The following is a 5,945-nucleotide window of genomic DNA, read 5'->3' on the forward strand; positions in this document are numbered from 1 at the left end:
ATGCTTGATATGATTACTTGTATTAATTTAATAACATGCCTAAATTTATAAACATATTAAACCTTGCCAAAACAAGTTTAAAATAGTAGCCAAATTCTTCAGTAATTTTGGAAAAAAGCTACTATCCTAAAAGAATAAATCACATTTAAAGAGCTTGGCAATGGCTGTCCACTTTCATGAAGAGTCATAAATGCCATAAAAAAAATTTTTATAACGATGAGCCAATTGTTCGTTTTTCATTCATGTAATTCATAATTTGATTTATTTATGCCATTCACATAGCTTCATGGGAAGAGTAGTGTGTTCTTAATTTAAGTATCATTTACCTTTGTCTTTTTTTCAAATTTTCATGTGTTTTGCTTTAATTCGAAGATGTCAATGTTGTGATTAATCTTGGGTTCAACTTAGTTCAAGACTTAGAACTTTTAAAATGTATAAATATACAATTATATGAATAGTTTATACATATATAATTTATATAATAAGTTTTGGGGTCAGTAAGATTTTTAAAAATGTTTTTGAATGATGTCTCTTATGCTCACCAAGGCTGGATTTATTTGGTAAAAAATGCAGTAAAAACAGTAGTATTGTGAAATAATATTACAATTTCTAATAACTGTTTTCTATTAGAATATATTTTCAATTGTAATTTATTCCTGTGATGCAAAGCTGAATTTTCAGCATCATTACTCCAGTCTTCAGAGTCACATGATCCTTCAGAAATCACTCTAATATGCTCATCTGGTGCTAAAGAAACATTTCTGATTATTATCAATGTTGAAAACAGTTTCTCTGCTTAATATGTTTGTGGAAACTGTGATAGATTTTTTTGATCAATAGAAAGTTGAAAAGAACAGCATTTATTTGACTTTATTCAATTTAATGCACCCTTGCTAAATAAAATAATTTATTTATTTAAAAAAAAAAAAAAAAGACTGGCAAATCGGGATATATATGATAAAAATCAAACAATACCCCTGTATCAAAAATGGCAATTAACTCTTTGAACAAAGAGAATCTGACTGAAGACTCTTCCTTTTTTACAGCTTCCATATTTAGTGCTGTGATTTTCCCCATTCATTTTTCAGTGAGTGATCCGTCTCCTCCTCTTCATGCCAATGCAACTTACTGTTTAAACCCCTCAGAGCACTAAACACTAAAACCACAGCTAACACTTGCTCTCCTCCAATCTAAGCTGTTTATATTCATCAGCACCCAAAGAGGACGAGAGGGATGGAGATGAGAGTGAAGTGGTTGTATTGGATTTTGCGGAGTGGAGCCTCAATAACAGGAATGGATTTATGGATGTAATTCGATTGGTGGGAATAAAGACCATCAGCCCACTGAACCACAGACACTCTGATGATGAGCTTGAATCAGCCTGTAAGCAATCATACACGGCACATGTGCCACAATGCGGACATGTTTTTTTTTATCATACTAGAATTTAGAATTATTACTCGTACATATATAATAAATATTGATTACTTTGAATTTGGTTACACGTTTTTTGTTGATATTTTTTCTGCTGAAGTAAGTACTTTATAGAGTAAAACAAACATATTTTCATGGCATGTTTTACTTCAAAAGTGTGCTTGTTGTATCTGTCTTTAAAATTAGTGCCACTTTCTTGTGCTATTTTATAATCTAAAGCAATGACATTCCAACTTAAGTTTCAAATACTATATATTTTGGGACCAATAGGGGGCACAAGCTGTCAGCTAATGCTAATGATGTGATTTCACTCTTGAGCAACAAAACTCTCATTCATAATTGTGAGACTGATATGCATTTGCACAGATTGCTTGATTCATATGCTATAGCTCATATTTTAAAGCAAAACTGTACTGTTTTGTGTTAGAGTTTAAAACAGAAAAAGAGGGAGACTAATTGAGCCAATCTCTTGCAGTCATATGCTACGTTTTGTTTGACCTTTGACCTCTCATTAGGTGGCGTATTCTCGGCCTCCATCTGTATCTTAGATTTTTCCAGGGTGGTTTTTGCTAATTCATGTATTCCGCTCGTCTCCTGGCCCTCGCTCCTCTTGGGTGGCCCTCGTAATCCTCAAAGTCTTTAGGGGACCACAAGCTATGTCAAAACTCAAAGCCAAATCTTCCAACACTTACAACACAAGAAATTAAAGGGCTCTTGTTAGTGTGCTGGCGGTTGAAATCCCCCGCTGACCAGCGCTGTGGTAAACTGGGTTACCTCAGCTTCATTTTTACGGATGCAATAGACCCAGTCAGAATAGATGCCATACTTACTTTAACATGCACATGAGAAAAAAGCTTTTAGAGAATTTTAGATATTGCACAATGTCCCATTGAACATCATACATCAATTTGCACAGCCTTATTTTCATTAACATAAAATTTAAATATATGACGCACTGTGTGGGGGAACTGAGAAAAGTGAGTGTAGGTCAGTAAACTAGCATAAAGGTGAGCTCAAAGCTGATTGGTCAGCAGACACGAGAGGTACAGGAAGCAGGTTAGCCGAGGCAAGTTCTGTTCACTTTGTTCTTTCACATCCTTCATCTCTCTCTCTCTCTTTCACAGTCACACACACACACATATATGGCAGTCAGAGTAAGTGACCCAGGTCCTCCGGTGTCTGCACTCAGAGGGGGATTAGAGATTAGTGCCGTCACCAGCATTCCTCACATACCTGATTTCTGACTTTACCTCACACTGAAAACCTCATGACTTCAACCAGAGAAAACCTCAGATAACAACAACATTCTCCGACCATACATCTGTTCTGAACAATAAGTGTAAATTATATAAAAACAAGACAATGTGCTTCATGTATTTATTGGTGAATCTCAAATAACCAAGTCCAATCATATTTCACCCCTATATAGATAGACAGACAGACAGACAGACAGATAGATAGATAGATAGATAGATAGATAGATAGATAGATAGATAGATAGATAGATAGATAGATAGATAGATAGATATTTATTTTTTTTATTTTTTTATCTTGCCATTTGCTTTTCGTGACAGTTAAATCCATTTTCTTCCCAATTCTCATTACCTTCTTTTGAAAATAAAACTTTTTAATTAACACAATGCATCTGGACATTTTACTTGTATTTATTAATTTATTTATTTACTTAGTTATTGTAATTCTTATCATTTTTGATGGCAATTCTCATTAGTTTAATTACAATAACACTGTAGTACAAAAAATACTGTAGTACAATGATTGAATTAATTGTTTAAGGACAGTAAGATAGTACATTATAAAAATTTATGAAATATATAAATTTATATTTAAATTTATGATGTATAAAAACAAATTAAATAATATTTTATGTATTTCTTTGTTTGATTTTTATTCTAATTCCAATCATTACAATAATACAGTAAAAAATACTATAATACAATGATTGCATTAAGTGTTTAATTAAAGAAAGTACAACAAATGCCATGATGTATAAATGCATTACAATTTAAATAATATTTTATTTATTTATTTATTCAACTCTCATTCATACAATAATACAGTAAAAATTGCTATAATTCAATGATTGAATTAATTGTTTGATTAGAGACAGTAAAAAAGTACAACAAATGTCATGATGTATAAACAGAACTTTTATCTAGATTTTTGAGTGTTGTTTTCTTCTTTCTTCTGAATATTTGGTGAAATATGACCTAGACATGTTCTTGACAGCTTTCCTGAGATTCACATTTACAAGACATGAATATGTGTTACATATGTAGCATATCATGTTCCAGCCAGGTGTCATCTGCAGTTTAAACATCGTGTTTACCTTTACATTATTTCACGTGACAAATTGCTTGTTAGTCACTTTGAACAAAAGTATCTGCTGAATGAATTTATGTAAACACATTGTTAATACTAAAATAACACTTTAAAGATTAAAGAAAGGTGCTGCGGAAGAAAAAGATACTGGAGGTGGAATTTGATTTGAATTTGAGTTTGGGACAGAAATGAGGAGCAGAACCTTCTGATGGCTTATTACATGATCAAACTTCAATCAAGCAATTTTATTCTGAAATCATGAAGACGTCAGTGTGTCCTCGCTTCAGAGGCCTAGTTCATTAACAGTCATATATCTGCCAATTAAATGACTATCAATGGTTCCATTTATAAGTCAGAGCCCTCTCTCTCTCTCTCTCTCTCTCTCTGTCTTTGTCCCGAGGGTAGGGCAGTGTATGGCCAGTTTCATTAGCTGAGTCTCACCAGTTCTCTCCTGTTTGCAATTCTTCCCATTGTGTTCTTAAACAATGGCAGCAAATAAAGCATTAAATGGAAATGACTGTAATGTAGCTAATTAGTTATCTGTGTTGGGACTATTAGCAGGGAGCGGGGGTGGATAATTGTAGCTCTCTGTCGGTCTCTTTAAGAGAATTAACAACACATTTCAGGTGGACACAAATTCCTACTTTAGTGTTGTGGTGACTTGACTAATTTTTGCTTAACATTTTTTTCTTTTACTCGTTTTCTTCCCTTGTTGTCGCTTAAAACGTTTATTTTTACATATATGTATTTTAAAAAGCCAGACACTTTATTTTCATATATCTTTGCATAGATATTTAACATTTTTGTAAACATTTTAACTCAATTATTTTCATCAGTAAAATAGTTTCTTAATGTTCATTTTAATCTTAATGTTGATTTGCGTCTTACTAATGGTACCAGTAATCCATTTTTTGTCATACAATTTTTTGTCTTTATATTAAAACTTGAGACACTTTAACTGTTACATTGCTGTGAAAGTGAATTAAATCATTTTTAATAAATCTAAACTTAAAATTGTTTTATTCTAATATTTAAACTTATTATTTCTTAATTTTCTTTTCTCCAGCTAGTACAAATGCAGCTTTCTTCATGTATTTGAATAACACAATGTCTCATCTGAACCTATGACACGTCCTCTCAATTTTGTTCATATGTTTTGGCCAGCAGACAAATGTTTGGTCTTTTCCTTCACTTGCCCGTGTCTGGTTCTTTTGTTTATCGTCTTCTTTCACAGGTGTGAATCCACAAGTCTTGTTATCATGTGTTAACCGGCTGATTGTTGATTGGAGATTGTTAACGGCTTGGCTTGAAATGACACATTTTAATGACCTCATCAAAAGCACTGAATAATCCTGATTAAGTGCTTTTTTCATTATTGTGTCCCGTTAATGGCAAGAGGACACTTCCTAGTGGCTTAGTGGTGACGTTAGTGCATACGACACCAAGCTGTTTGTGTTGCTTTCACAGTTTTCTTTGTAAAAAAATTATTGAGAAGTCAAGGCTCAAAAAAAATCAAACAATACATTTACTTTTTTTTCCCAAAAATGACCAATTAGCATTTTATTCTTGTGGTTTTGTTTGTATGTTTTAAAATATGAAGTGAGTCTCTGAAAAAAAAAACATTTTGCAATCAAATATATTATGTTCAGTAGTTTTATATAGACACATGTAGAACACAAATGAAACAATTGCTCGATATCAAACAGTAAGAGCAATTTAAGTAACAGCAATTTAAAACAGTAACATATAATTTCTTCATGCTGCACTGCGTGCTGGGAACATACAGAGCCTTAACAAATCAGCAACACTGAAGAATATGAAAAATATGTTGTTTGGGAAATAGTTGGTCTAATGTGTTTTTCCTATATTTTTAGTATCTCTGTTACAAAAAGATCAAATGTAATTGCTTTTTACATTCGATGAATCCTCTGGTTAGAGTAAAAACCCACTTCAGTGAGGTGGGTATAATTAAACTTCTGTTTCCTGTCTCATCTTCACGTTGTGGATTCTTCTGGGATTTGGATATGTCAGCGTGAGTAGAAGTAGGTATGCTGATTGTGTCCCAACACGACTCTTTCATTAACAACAAAGCTGGTAATTGCTCAGTTGACTGATGTTTATACTGATACATAGGTGCTAATTAACCCTGCTCATTAATGACATTAACAGGC

This window comes from Sinocyclocheilus grahami, unplaced genomic scaffold (assembly GCF_001515645.1).
Source record: "Sinocyclocheilus grahami isolate Dianchi unplaced genomic scaffold, SAMN03320097.WGS_v1.1 scaffold51.1, whole genome shotgun sequence".
In the NCBI taxonomy this organism is placed as follows: domain Eukaryota; kingdom Metazoa; phylum Chordata; class Actinopteri; order Cypriniformes; family Cyprinidae; genus Sinocyclocheilus; species Sinocyclocheilus grahami.